At 34.2% G+C, this 15,944-nt stretch overlaps 1 long non-coding RNA gene across 2 annotated transcripts in view; it reads right to left on the minus strand.

The window, feature by feature from the left end:
- LOC128316123 (uncharacterized) overlaps nucleotides 1-15,944 on the minus strand; it is a 237,557-nt gene that overhangs the window by 194,405 nt on the left and 27,208 nt on the right. For both annotated transcript variants that reach the window (XR_008299706.1, XR_008299712.1), the window contains exon 2: nucleotides 14,971-15,034. This is a non-coding gene — a long non-coding RNA (uncharacterized LOC128316123). The remainder of the gene's footprint in view (nucleotides 1-14,970; nucleotides 15,035-15,944) is intronic.

The raw sequence follows: 15,944 nt of genomic DNA on the forward strand, positions 1-15,944 counted from the left end.
GGGGAAATAGGCATTCTGATCATTAGGTTCTAATAAGACATGACATTTAAAATGAGTTTACATGGCAGTTAGACCTTTGCTTTTTTTTTCCTCCTTGATTTAAAAACATTGAGATTCTTTTCTTTGGAAAGGAAATGGCTTTTTTCAGTTTGACTTCTTGGTAGTTTAACGATTATAAGTTCTATTTTACCTCTTCTATATTTTTATACCTTGTAACCATAATCTAAATCCGTTCCACAATTTGCCTGAAATTGAGAGAACTTAAAATGTACCTTAAAAGCCAGCATAATATTTAAGTAGGAATATTTAGAATTTTAGAAGGAAAAAAACATAAGCAGCTCTTTCATTTGTTATTAGCTTGTTTTTTCTGTATCACCTTACGTACAACACGGTAGATAAGGCATACTGATTTTAAGAACAAATTGTATTTTACAAAAAGAAAACATTAAGAAGACATGAACCAAAGTACTGAAAACTGAAATTGATTTCCTCTGATTCCAATCTCTACTCCTTTACCAACCAAATATCAAGTTCTCTTTGCAATAAACTATTCTCAACCCACATGAGCAACTTCTATCACGATGATGACATTATTTACTGAAGAGTGCCACTTTTTTAAAAGGGATGGTCTAGGGGAAGGAGGGAGATGATTCAATCACAATTAGTCTGACCTCTGGAAACATCTTGAACTTTTAGTTGAAAACTAAACCAGTTTGGGACATTTTAAATTACATGTCTATTAGTGCTACTAGAAAGCTGATATTTTGGGGGCCCTAGGTGGCTCAGTCGGTTAAGCTTGACTTCCACTCAGGTCATGATCTTGCAGCTGGTGGGTTCAAGCCCCATAGTCACCGTGCTGACAGCTCAAAGCCTGGAGCCTGCTTCGGATTCTGTGTCTCCCTCTCTTTCTGCTCCTTCTCAACTGGTGCTCTGTTTCTATCTCTCTCTCAAAAATAAATAAACATTAAAAAATGTAAATAAAAAAAGAAAGCTGATATTTCTTTATAAAAAGTACAAAGAAACATAAAATGCTTTTAAAAACATTAGTTAAAATGAGTTTCATTTTGTCAGATTTCCACAAGTTAAAGTGAAGTGGAAAGATGCACTTGTTCTAAGTAAGTAAACTCCGTGTAGATGTTGTAGTAAGAAATCAACACCTGACTTTTCCCAAGTTTGTATGATTTCATTCATACAAACAGAAGCAGTAGTGAAACATTTTGTATTTATATAATTAAATAATAGAGCGGAGGGAGCTTGAGTTGAGTATATTAACTCTGTTTCTTTGTTTCCTGTGATAGAAACCAACTGTTGGGCTACTCAGTAAAATCTATCTTAAAGTTATTAGTCTGGCCCTCTAATGTATCCTTGGGATTCTACCTGCAGGTAATAGTGCAAACTGTGTAAGTGCCAATGCAGTAGACACATTTACCTGGAACTCAGAGGGCACAGTCATGCAGTTATGCAATTTTGAGGGGAATATGAGCTGGTCGAGTAAACGTAGCTTCCCCCTTGTACTGTCGGAACCAGCACCATTTTGTTCACTCAAGATACATGTTTCACTTATCATCTGTGCCCATCACAGAAAAAAGGATGTCATGTGTTAGAAAATGACAAGTCGTATGTGAATATTAATTAAACTTTACTGAAACATTCCCATTCATCAAATCCATAAAAAATTAAGAGAAAGGGAACTGGGTCTGTGAGTAAACATAAAACACTCGGAAATTACAGTCCACCCTTGAACAACACAGATGTGAATTGCGCGGATGCACCTACATGTGGATTTGTTTTCAATAAGTATACACAGAGTACTGCAAATGTATTTTCTCTTCTTTATGATTTTCTCAGTAACACTGTCTTTTCTCTAGCTTACTTCATTGAGATAATAGAGTATAGACGGCATATAACATACTAAATATGTGTTAATCAACTGCTTATGTTATCATAAGGCTTCCAGTCAACAGTAAGCTACTGATATTTAAGTTTTAGGGAGTCAAAAGGTATACATAACTTCTGACTATCTTGTGGGGGGCGGGGGTGGCGTTGCCACACCTCCTGTGTTTGTTCAGCGTCAACTGTATGTCCAACATGAACCAGACTAGTCTCAAGGCTCTTGACATGTTTGGTACTTGATCTTTCTGATTAAATATATTAGCCAATTTATTCATGTATATTTCAATTAACTTATTTAATCCTTAGGATTTTTTCTCTTAATTCTTAAACTGACCTGAATTTAGAGATTTTCTTTACTTCTAACTTCGTCCTTTTTAAGATAAGTAGATTTATTCCTGTTTCATTTCTTCCATTTCCACTTTATTTTAGGAATTTGAAAATAATTCGAATAAAAAGGAATAAATTTATTTATTATATATTAAATATTTTCCTATTATAAACTTTATCACGTCACAGTTGCAGAGAGGAAAATATTACAATCAAATCATTAACGTTAAATGTTAATAACATTAAATGTCTAACCATTGTTCAGACACATAAGATTCAGACCCAGAAGTGTGAGAGGGAGAAGAAAAAGAATGCTGTCTGGTCTTAAAAATGGTGTAAAAGAAAATTAATAGCTAGGTGAGTATACATTCACTTCACAGTGAAGTAGCAATAAACTTACATGAAGTATGTTTTTTTTCTTTACAGAGAAGTCTGCGTTAATGAAAATGTACCTGTTAATGACTACCAATATGGGGTGAGAATCCATGTCAACATTCTTCTTTCAAAGATTTTGGAATTTATTATCAACATTTCATGGAAAAAGCCTACTGTTTGTTCTGTGACTCACTGGTGACTCGTTTTACTGTGAAACACAGCCAGGACCAGAGAGACAGAGACAGAGACAAAGAGAGAAAGAGACAGAGAGAGAAAGTGAGAAAGAGGTAAGAATATATTTATAAAGGAGACAAATAACAAGAATGGGTGGCTCAACATTCAAAATCAAATAATGAATTTGTTTATAAATCACTTCATGTATTTGAAGCCAGATCTCTACCTAGAAGTGTGTAAGGAAGTGTGGTTAACAAGATGGAAATGTATATGTTTTTAATATCAATTTGTTCTCATAGAGGCTGATGCTTCACATATTAAATAAACAGACAAATTCTGAACACCTACAATGTACCAGATACCACGCTTAAACCTGGTTTATTATTGTGAACAAGAAAAGAAAGGTGAATAACATTATGAAACTTACAATGCAGCAGGAGTTCAAATAAATAAATGGATGCGTATCATAAAGCGAGTGTAGGTTACTACCGGCACAGAAAAGAGGAACACCTTACCCAGACTTCAAAGATCATGGAAAGTTTTCAGGAGGAGTGGCAAAACAAGCCTCAAAGATGGAAATAATTAAATTAATGTAGAAGGAAAAGGGAAGGCATTCAAAAGAAAGAGTGTTGGGGGAAAATGAGCAGGGGTGCACACTGGAGGAACGACAGACTGGTGTGAGTGATAGGTCAGCAAGGACCATGGTGGAGAGGAAGTTGTCAGTAACTTTAAGAGTGTAGCTTTATCTCCGAGTAGTGGAGAGCTTTCAAAGAGCTGTAAGCAGGGAATGGTCAAAAATTTGAATTTTAGAAAGCTTATCCTCGCAACGTGGAGAATGGATTGAAAAGTGACGAAGCTGGAGGCAAGCGGTTCACGTAGGAGACTATGAAATCAGTGACAGGCATTCAGGGAGAAGCAGCTCTATCTGACCGCTATTTAGAAGGTAGAGTGGACAGAAATTAGTCTTAGGTTAGAGGTAGAGAAAAGAAAAAAGGAGTAGTTAAGGATATAAACAATATTATAATATTATACCAAATAATAATCGTACCAGATTATTGCCTGCTACTTTTAAAGCATTTATGTCACGTGACAACAACCCCAAATATACTGAAATTACACCATAAAAAAGCACATGACAGAAACAAGTCTACCCATCTATATACCTTCTATGATCTTAAACACCATGATATCTCAACACGTAATCAATTTTTCCTCATTTTACTGAGAGCATGATTCTTTGGTAACCATTTTCATTTTACTAACTCTTTCCAAGTTACAAGGAAATTACATACACTTTACATAAAATTATTTAAAACAAAAAAGTCCAAAAATAAGAACAACTGTGGCATATGTAGAATCATAGATACTTGCCAACTAGTGAACTGCAGCGAGTGTACTTAATAACTTATAATCTTTTTTCCAACTTTAGAATAAATGACAATTTGAATTTAAAAAGTTCTTTATGGGGCGCCTGGGTGCTTCAGTAAGTTAAGCATCCGACTTTGGCTCATGATCCCTTGGTTTGTGGGTTTGAGCCCCACATTGGACTCTGTGTTGACGGCTCAGAGCCTGGAGCCTGCTTTAGATTCTCTCTCTCTCTCTCTCTCTCTCTCTCTCTCTCTCACTCTCTCTCTGTCTCTGTCTCTCTGTCTCTGTCTCTCTGTCTCTCTCTCTCAAAAATAAATAAAAAAGTTTTAAACGTTCTTTAGGAAGAAATAGTAAAATATTTACAAATGTGTTTGTATAATTATTCATTTAGGTATATATAGAAATGTTTGCATTAACCTTTTAATTTAGTTCTATTTATTTACTCATTCAACAAACTATTTTATCATACACATGCAAATATTTACGCAAATTGTACAATAAGAAAGCCAAAGGGATTAGATGGTTTACAAGATTCTCTTGTTTCAGGTTTATTATTTTTAAATACTGTTGCAGAGATAGAGAGAGAGAGAGAGAGAGAGAGCGCGCACAGTTTAGTCTAAGCCAAGGAATTCATTTGCATTCTGAAAAACAGACCCAGGGAGTAGGTGAGGGTATCTAGGCAGTAGTGAAAGTAAAGATTTTCCTAGAATATTTGATGCCAGAATTTACAATTGTGACATCAGTACATCCTTGGCTCCTTTATGGGGGTAGAATCCTTTGATCTGGCAATTTCTTTGGGTTCATAACAGACACCCCCAGTGGTTAAGGAGAAAGGTAGATTGATTTTGAACATAAGTCAGGATGTGTGGGGCTCCTCAGGAGCTCAGTCAATTAGGCATCCAACTCTTGATTTCAGCTCAGGTTGTGATCTTGCTGTTAGTGTGTTCAAGCCTCACATTGGGCTCTGTACTGACGGTTTGGAGCCTTCTTGAGATTCTCTCTCCCCTTTTCTCTCTGCCCTTCTCCCACTTGTGCTCTCTGTCTCTCAAAATAAATAAATAAACTTGAAAAAAAAAACAAGTCAGGTTGTGTTCTATGGAATTAGATTAATTTCCCACTCTTCATTTGGATGTCTAATGCCCACTTCTATGATAAAGATGATGTTTTCATTGCCCAGAAGTCAGAGAAAAAATATCCCTTTAACCACTCATATCACTCTGGTCCTTCCAGGAGTTAGACTGAATAGTAATTAAAAGTAATGTAGCATGTATTTGCCACTTGCTAACATTTCCTTAGAATTTTCAAACAAGACTATATCTAAAATCTTAATTGCTAACAAATCTATAAAATGTGGAATCAAGTAACTTTAGAGTGCTGTTGGAAACCAAATTGACTCAAGACTAGGTACACACACAAAAAAAATGAAAAGTAAAATTTTCATTATGGAAAAATTATCCTTCTAAGATTTATCAAGAAGAATTTAACATCACTCAAACAAAGTTTCCTGTAGGAATTGGCCTGTAGGTAAGAAGTTTCCTGGAGGTAAGGTGCCATACATCCTGGTTTTCCCAGTATGGTCCATTGTATACTTGTTCCCTTGGCCTCATTAATAATAGAGCTCTTTCATTTTAGAAGTGTCTAACTTCGGATAATAAAACACATGACTACTTTTCTGGTAGAATTTTAGCACCATCAATGCTTGGGCAACATTGGTAATTAGAATGTTGATTGAGATCAACATTATCTAAGAAAGATGTCATATATCAGACATGATGACAAAGGCACATAAGGTTCAATATTAAACCTTGATATCATAAGTTCTGTTATATCACTGCTTCCAAGAAATGACATTAACAAAGATAAGAAAATCACAAAATAATGAGAATTTGTATCAAAATTGTGTAAACAAGGCATCAAGTATGCACCCTTTGTGATTATTTTCATGATTGCATTATTTTTAAACAATTATAAGTTCTATAACTGAGTTCCAAAAGCACCTCTGACCCTGGTGACTTTGAATGGTGACTGTCAGGGATTTCTAGTATCTCTCATGACACATGAGGATAATTTCTGCCCCTCAGTGAATGACACTCTCTTTTGGCATCTAGCACAACATTTTAAACGTCAGATTATCACTAAGCACCAGTAACTCATTAGGGGGTACTACTTGGATTATTCCTTGCTCATCCAAACGATCGCGGTGCAAATTAGGAAAGAAGTTTTATGAAAGTTGAAAATCCTAAGTGAAATTGATAAACAATTGATTAAACAAAAGAAGGAGAATTAAAAGTGCCCAGCTAGAGCCAGTGGTTTCAGTGGCTTGCAATGTGTTAAATGTGTTTATTTGTACTTTCAAAGTTCAGATTTCCTCATACATTTTCATACTGATGGAGATAAAATGCTAAAGTCTTAAATCCCTCTATGCCATGCTGAGTTGCTAAGGGCTGTTGAGTTTTTGTTATTTCTCCTCTCGAGTTAGCTCTGATTACGCCTGCTGAGTGAAAAATTTGTATTTGCCGACAGAAATAGGAACCACCCCACGTGCACTTGCACTCAGCAAATGCTCCAATACATCACAAAGATTTGCTCAACCCACCTTCAGAGGCCAAATCGAGCATGTTATTTTCTGTTTAGATCTGATTCTGGAGCCTATCAGTCAGGAGTGTTTTCCAATCTCTGATTAAAGCAAGGCCCACAAAGCTGGAAGTGTTCACACACAGTCTCATTAGAGTGCTGGATAGAGTGACCCAGGCCTTCTAGCACAAAGCTCTGAGTGAACTTCAAATATGAGAGTGCATCAATCAAATCCAAGCAAGGCTTTTATGTCATTTTTCTACTTTGCCTTTAAAGTCCTATAGGAATGCCCTTTCCAGCTGTACAGCCGAAAAGCATTCAATAGAAACAAAAAAGCAAAGACCCCCCAACCCCCTGCCCCTTCCAAATGGGTATGGTTTTTCCTCCCCCACCAAGCATTAGAGAGTCTTCTGTGCGTTTTAAATTATTTAGCATGTTCGACAATGCAACAGAGAATATATTCGTATCACTCAGTGGCTCTGTATTAATTATTAGTGCCCATGCGAAAGAGAAACCAATAAGGTCAAAGGCAATGAGATTGCATATTGTATGTTTTATAATAGAGGTAGCAGAGAGATTGGGGGGAAAAGAAAACAATGCTTACAGAGGCTTTCGTGCCCTGCCCCCAACCTTAACCCAAAACTTCACTTCTTGCATTTTATGTGTTGGCTTACACCATTGTGAAAATTAAAAAGCAAAACAAGAAAATCATAAAGGACTATCAAGAATCTTCATAGAAAAGATGAGGCATAAGTCAGAGAAACAAGAGTCAGGCACTTAGTTAATGTTTGTTCCACACACCGCTCAGGGCACTAGAGTCATTTTCAAAAATACACCCTTAAAAGATAAGCATAAAGCAAAACAATATAAATTTGCTCACTAATATCATTAGAGGAAAATGCACGGGTGCACTTAGCAGTGATTATTAAATTTAGGTGCTTTCGCTTTGAACATCAGTCCAAAAGGCATTATAACACAAGGAACATCCATACGAATTAAATAAAATGGGCTTTGGAAGCCTGAAAAACAAAATCATTTAAAAGGAGAAAATAAATCTCTCCTACAGCATAGATAAAATTTCCTGAATTTTACACCTGTCTTCGAACAAGTGAATGGTTCAACTCCTCAAGATATCCTATAATGATTCAACCAGGTAGAGCATGATTGCTGAAAACACAGTGTGTGTTGTGGTACCGGGCAGATATATTGCTTATTCCAGGGAATTCCCTGTATCTGTACATTTGTTTCCATCTCCAAACTTTACTGCATGTGAGGCAAATACTACCCACAAATAGAACTTCACCCACTCAAATATATTGCAGTATGTAAAAGAGTGTTTGAATTTAGAGCAATATATATATTTTTTTAATTTAGCATGTGTTTCTTTACAGGGCTTCAGATGTTTGGAAGAATTATGCAGATTTTATAAATGAGTACTGGAGCATTATGCTACTTGATAGTGCCCCATCTGTGCTTCCCCTGTAGTGTTTGACGGGGCATCTGTGTAAATTGCTTTTTTTTTTTTTTTTAGTTAATTAGTTTATTGCATGAAACTTAATGCACTACCTGATAAAAAACTTCTGTTTATTTCAGCACTTTTCCCCTCTGCAGCTGATGTTCATCTTCAGCTCCCATCAAGCCCAACTTCTTCCTTTGTAGATTTCGAAACGGAAATAATAAAACAATGTTTTTTTTTTCCTTTTGATCTTATAGTGTGTGTCACACTATGCGTCTGTGACGGTGACTAATAAGAATCTAACTAATAATTTGCTAACCCAAAATTTTCACGTTTTAACATAGCTTTTCAATTGAAATGTCTTATAATGTTTTTAAGAGATATCTTAAGATTTGGGATTTTCGTTTCTTTAAACCAACTTTTTAGGGAACAGATACATGTAGTCATGAGGTGTGTACAATCAATCTTTCTTTCCTCTCTCGGGTATGCTTGCCTCCATTTAAGTTGTTAAGTTAGGTCAGTGTAGGACCAAAAATCTCGATGCAATTAAATAAACCACAAAAAACAACAAGAAAATTATGAAATGACTTTACATTTTCCTGTATCTTGTAATAAGAAAATAATAGAAATCGCAAATGATAAACTAAATTTTCAGTTTCATCTTAATGTTTGTCCTCTGGAAAAGCAACACTAAGTAAAGCCATACAGATCAGGACAGAGATGAGAAGTCCTGCAAATATTTTATAGGTAATATAAATCATTGATTAAGGGCATTGGTTTTGAATCCAACCTATAGGAGCTGTGTAACCGTGGGAATTTTCTCTACAACTTTATACCTCAACTTCCTTAGGTTCAAAATGATCTTATGATGGTATTTACCACACAGAACTGTTGTAAGTATTAAATAAGTTTATACCTGTGGATGCATAAAGCAGTATCTAACATGTAACAGTTGCTCAAAAAATGTTGGCTATTACCACGCTAATTTTAGTGAAGACAGCTTTTTTGCTAGAAACATAAGCTCGCATTAGTTCACTCAATATATCTGAAAAAAGTAACTATTACTTTTTCAAAACTTAAAATACACATACAATGTAAAATATTTCAGAAGACTATTAGATAGTATGTCGGTATATTCCCTTTTAGAAAAACCAAGAGGACAACATTATAAGAATATATCTAATTTTATGACTCTTTCAAATTGAGGACTTAGCAAACAGTCTGCCAGTTAGGAATTATAGAAGTTTATGTGACAGCTATTTCTATCTTCCTCTGACATTATGGTCATCATACAAGTCAACTCTGTACGTTTTAAATAGCATACTAGATAAGCATTCCTTTTGCATTTATAAGCCTAGTAAATTATTTGTCCAATGATGTTAACTATTTATTTAGTGGGCACCAATTTATAATTGGTCTACAATATGATATACTAATGCTTGTGCTCCATTGTGCTCTCTCCCGATAGATTTTAAAAAAATTAAGAACATAGATTTAAGTTTGATTTTGAATTTACCTTATCTCAAAATGTGGAAAATCTGTCAATGATGTGCACTCCTGTTCACCTAAAAAAAGTCAGTGCAAATGAACAAGCTAGAAAGTAGAATTTGTAACAACACTTCAATATGTAAAATCTGAAATCAAAATGTCAAATGCTCTGACTTGGAGCAAATCGAATCATAAACTAAACCCTCGTACTATATCAATGTATGAGAACTTAGTAAGTTCCAAGAGTGTTCTCAGATTCACATGTAGTATCTCTTCCATCCCAAAGTATAAAAAGTTTGAAAATTATTCTTCAGGATATAAATACTTATATGCAATTTGCCTCAAAGTTTAAGATATAAAGGGTTCTAGCAGTTGCTTAAAACCCAAGGGGGAAGAAAAAGAAATATAAATTTGATGCCAGTAATAAAAACTACCGAAGAAAGAATATTTTGTAGTTAATAGTTTGCTTTTCCCATGTGGAAGACGATACGTAAAGTCTTAGTTGAGGGGAAATCATACTTTGTAGCTATTTTTCACATTAAAGGTACCAGGTACTTCAAAATTTGGTTTCTAGACCTCCTCCTCTTAGTAGGTTCACTTTACAAAGATAAGAAAATGAAGATCACACATACACACACATACATACACACCATTTGCAAAAATTAAAATCAAATAAATGTTCCTAAAATTCTCATGCCTAGTTTGGGAAATTTAAGTCATAAGAAACACTCTATGGAAATCAAACCTATATGTGACTTCCCAGCCCTTTATGATTTTTTTTCTTATTCAAGCATTCAGCAAATATTTATTGAGCACCTATAATCATAGTCCTAATTCTAGACACCAAAAATATGGTTTCATATATATGCTCATGGATCCCACATGACAACACAGATCAAACATCTGATTTCCTATCATTTATTTACAAAAACAAACATTTTCTCACATTCCATGCATTTCTACATGAAATTCCTTTACAGAAGCTATCAACTGAGTATATGTAGATGTAATATCTGATGGATTTCTGATATAAAATATAAGCCCAAAAAGTATAAGACAGTTGCACTCTTCAAAAAGCTTCTAATATTATTCACTGGGCAGATCAAGAATTCATCTAACACTTGATTTGGAGAGTCAGTCCCAGGGTCTAGTGTAGCAACCTCAGACTACAGCAATCAAATTGCAGAGAAAAGTAATGTCAGGTGCACTCTATCCAATTTAGTTCAGCAAAAATTTTTCCCAGTTTTATTGAGCTACAGCTGACATACATTACTGAATAAGTTTCAAGTATATAGCATACACATTTCACTTATATATATTATAAACCGATTAGCACAGGAAGTTAACATCCATCATCTTATATAGATACAAGAAATTGGGGGGGGGCGGGATTTTCTCCTTGGAATGAAAACTCCTAGGATTTACTCTCTTACCAACTTTCATGTATATCAAAGAGCAGTGGTAACCAGAATCATCATGTTGCTCATTCCATCCTTGGTACTAATTTATCTTATTAGTGGAAGTTTGTGCCTTTCACGACCTTCCTTCCCTTCCTCCTTCCTCCACTCCCTGCTTCTGGTGGCCGCAGGTGTGATCTCTTTTTCTATAAGGTGTCCCTTTGTTGTTTGTTTTGTTTATTTTAGATTCCACATATAAATGGACAATTCTTACTGGTATGTGAGACTGATAATTATTGTTTTCCCTTGACATAATAAAAACGATTGTTAATCTCGTACCTTTGCTTGGTATTTCACGCTGTGCCATAAGATCTAGTTAAAGCCTTATAGATTCCACTCTTACATATAAGTATTTGAAAAAAAAACGATTTTGGAAAGGTTGGACCAGCTTAATTTTTCTGAGCTTTGCTCTATCTGCTTGGCAAGATGTTCAGTCCTCTTGGTAATATGTTCACGTTAATATCTTCTTCTTTGAGAGCAAAGTAAGTTATAACAACTATTAGATCATTTCCATGTTCTGGCCAAGCTGATTAACCTGACTCCCACTCTTCGATAAAATCTCACCATCATGTAATTTTTAGTTTTCCTAACATTTTTCAAGATGGTATAACTGTTATAAATTAATATTCTTAATTTTACATTTACGAAAAAAGAATTCTGTGTCTACCTTTAGTATTACCATGACTTCTTTTGTTGGAGACAAAAAAAAACAACAAAAGAAATCAGTTTTTCAAAAACAGAAACTCTTATAAAGTAATTGGACCTGGTCAAATGAAGGGTGAAATGCACGCACTGACAGTTCTGACAAAGCAAAAAGTATCCAGCCAAACTTAAAGAATTTCCTAAATTTGCTAATCATTATTTTTTAGACCAAGTTTCCACCCACCGACCCCCACCATTATATCAGGTGGAAGTGTCTAAAAGAAGATAGACCCCAAAGAGCAGTTTAAAATGCTTTAAAAAATTTTTAATGTGATACTGTTCTTTTTAAGGGTTCTTTCATAGGTGATCAGTCAGAGATACTGACTTTTGTGAGTTAACACAAAAGTGAAATAGCACTTTTAAGTGCTGTCTCTCTTTGGAGATTTAATGTGCTTTGTAATATCTCTGAGATCAGTCAGGGAGAGACGAGAAAAAAGAAATTTGATTTTGAGTCTGGACCAAAGCTCGGTGACTTGAGAGGCACCTAAACATAATGAAAAGGAAGAAGTTTCAAAGAGAAAGTTGGCAGCTATGACCAGAATCCACAGGGCTAGCAGGACTGACATCAACCAGAGGCAGATTTAGAGGGGTATCCTATGATCTCTCTTGATACCATTGACACTTCAAGACCCAGTTTCATTGGGGAGCAGTCCAGTAAAAGAACATCTCCAAAGGACACAGCATGGTTGCGGTATTGAGAAAGACATGAAAATGCCAGCACCAAGAGCCTAAAGCTGTCCTTTTCTCCTCCAAAGATCACATATATCAGGGGAAAGCAAAAGTCAACATCTGAAACCTGCTTTTTCAAGCTTGACTTGAATGATATAAAGTTGGCTGTGTAATAGCTAGATGCTTACCTTTTTGACCTAGGTTCAGTCTAATGTAAGAATAAGTTATTAGCCGATTCCTGGTGGTCTTCACTTACCTCCCGGTGAATAACTTTCTACTCTAGCTTTTTTTTTTTTTTTAATTAAAGTAACTGCCAGCTAAATTTGTGGCAAATACTAAAATATCAGCCGAGAATGTCCCCATCACTTTAATGCTTCCCATGTTTTCAAAGACCTATGTATTTCTGCTAACAGTTCTAAAGGTTGAAATTGATGCCCAAGTAGCTATGTATGGAATATTAAGTCTAAATGCGATAAAAACCATCTCTAAACAAATAATAATAATAATGATCAGGGAATTAAAGATCTCATACAGATATTTTAAGCTAGAACGTGTGTGTTGACAAAAGGCGTGTAAGCTTGAGTTCCATAGATGTCCAGTTCACTTATAAAGGACAAGAAGAAAAATAATCTAGAACAAGGATATTAGCCATGTGGGGGATTGAAAAGTTATGAATAAATGGATGCAACATGAGAATGTGTATTCTAAAATGACATCTCTCTCCAGTAAATTACAATTGAATTATGGCTCCAAAAGTTTTAGAAATTTGCTTATGTAAAAATTATGTTCAAAATGAATAAAAGAATTGAGTTATTTGTCAAAATAACTATGGTAAAAATGTCACTTTTAGTCTAGATGCTCAGGCAATTGAAGGAAAGAGCTAATAATTACCACTTCAATTTTTAATGCTACATATCATTATAAAACACAGAATTCCATGTCTACCTCCAGGATTATCATTACCTCCAGTGTATAATTCTGGAAATATTTCATGACACAAAAATATCTGATTAATCCTGATTAATTCAATGTAAAGAATTAGGTAAATTTAGTGGAAAAAAATAGCCTAATGTCTTTTCCATAGAACATTAATTAAAACTTTATGTTTTATAAAACTGTGTTGTTTCATTTTGTGGGTACTTTCAAAGTTCTTTAACTGGAGCATAATTCTAAGCAACTGAAAACTCTCATACAATAAAATCAATACGACACACTATTTGTTAGCTAAGTTGTCTATTTTGTGAAACCAATTCTTGAGGAATTCTTAAGGAACCCATATGTTCTGAGGAGCAGAAGTTTGCTTTTAATTATTAAATGAAGCAAGATTAGAATATGTGATTTTAGTCTCATCCATAAAATCAATTTACAAGGTTTAAAAAAATTATCGTATGGCATCTGAAATACTCGCAAATAATACACGATTATACCAAAAGGTAAAAGAAATTTATCTATCAGAAATATATTTATTAGTAGGTAGTCTTTGGTTGTTTATAAATAAGTGTTAAATATCAATGATGCAGTTAGTGAGCTAAAATCATGAAAATGTTTTTTGTGTAAGTTTTTAAATCAAAGTAAATTTTATCACCTAATGTCCCAAACCTGCCTGTCTCTTTAACCATTTCTCTTTCCTCTTCAAAACTAAAGAATTATTTTATTCTTCATTGAAATACCTAGACTAAAGGTAATCCTTGACTACATATTGAAAAGAAAGTCATTCTGCTGCTCTTTATAGAACCACTACACCCAGGAACCTCATACCCTAGAGATGAGTCTATAATTTTGTTCATAAATTATTATTAGCTAACTAAAATTCAGTGGAAAATAAAACACATTCCTTTTAGCTTGGGGTATCTTTTCTTGTTCCCTACTCTAGTCTTTAAATAGCTAGTTATAAATTTAATGTTCTGTGAGTTTCCTAATATCTATGTTTTCTTTGAAAAGATCTAAGACAGAGACCATATGTTTTCACTCTTATGTGGATCCTGAGAAACTTAACAGAAGTCCATGGGAGAGGGGAAGAAGAAAAAAAAAATGGTTAGAGAGGGAGAGAGCCAAAGCATAAGAGACTCTTAAAAACTGAGAACAAACTGAGGGTTGATGGGGGGTGGGAGGGAGGGGTGGGTGGGTGATGGATATTGAGGAGGGCACCTTTTGGGATGGGCACTGGGTGTTGTATGGAAACCAATTTGACAATAAATTTCATATTAAAAAAAAGAAAGATTAAAGTATTTTATAAATGCAAAAAAAAAAAAAGAAAACAACAACAACAAAAAATGAAAAGATCTATGAAGTCATCCACATACACCAATAAATATAAACTAACAAGAGGAACCATAAGGGAGAAATACTATGGCAAACATTGGAAGTAACATGTGTCACTATCTTTTCTATTTATGTAAGACCATAGATGTTTTGATAAATGCATCTATATAAATTTTAATGTCAATTATTTCATTCCACAAATATTTTTCAAATCCTACTACATACCAGGTTCTGAGGATCCAGAAATGAACAAAGAAGATGGGGTTCTTATTTTCACAAAGTACAGGGTCTAGTGAGAGGAAAGAGAATATGTTACGTAGTAACAGATGCCACAGATAAAACGAAGTCAGGGCACAAAAATAACAAGACACTGAGATGTACCCATGTGTACCCATGTATTTTATAATCCAGCTGATATTAATAGTATGATCTTTCTCCTATCATGACACCCCCAGCTCAATAACTTTTGTTTATCCTGAAAAAAAATTTATATTTATATTTATATTTATATTTATATTTATGTTTATGTTTATGTTTAACAAGGGAAATTATATCTAGGAAATCTAGCTGATGTTCTCAGTTTTATAAGACTTGAAATGGTCTAAAATATTCCCTAAAGTTAAAACATTCAACATCCAATTCAACTAACATGCAGTAGGCAGAATTATATTGACTTCATTCACATATATATAACCCTTTATTTAAGATTTGTCTAGTCATTTTGATGCTTAATATACTTACTTACATAAGCATTGTAGTTTATACTCTACAAAACATGGGATCTGACAAGTTAATATTCTAGCCCTTGAATCTCTTCTATTGCTGTATTGTAGAATACATCACTATAAGGCAACACATTATTAGACTGGTATTTATCCAGGTCCTCTATTTAGTAATATCTAAACTTGTAAATATTTATATATGATTCTTCTTTTAAAAATGCCCAGTCAGGAAGTTGTTTCTGACTTTTAATTAAATATTATTAATTTTGTCTCACATTTATATCTTTTAAATTATTTATTGTTTCAAGTTAAACACGATTCTCAAAATATTCCCCACCTTGATTTCACAAAATAATTAAATGGTTTTTAAAATTTTCATTTAAATTCCAGCTAGTTAATATACATATAATATTGAAGATGGATTAAACACCTAAATGTGAGACATGAAATCATAAAAATCCTGGAAGAGAACACAGG

This window comes from Acinonyx jubatus, chromosome A1 (assembly GCF_027475565.1).
Source record: "Acinonyx jubatus isolate Ajub_Pintada_27869175 chromosome A1, VMU_Ajub_asm_v1.0, whole genome shotgun sequence".
In the NCBI taxonomy this organism is placed as follows: Eukaryota; Metazoa; Chordata; class Mammalia; order Carnivora; family Felidae; genus Acinonyx; species Acinonyx jubatus.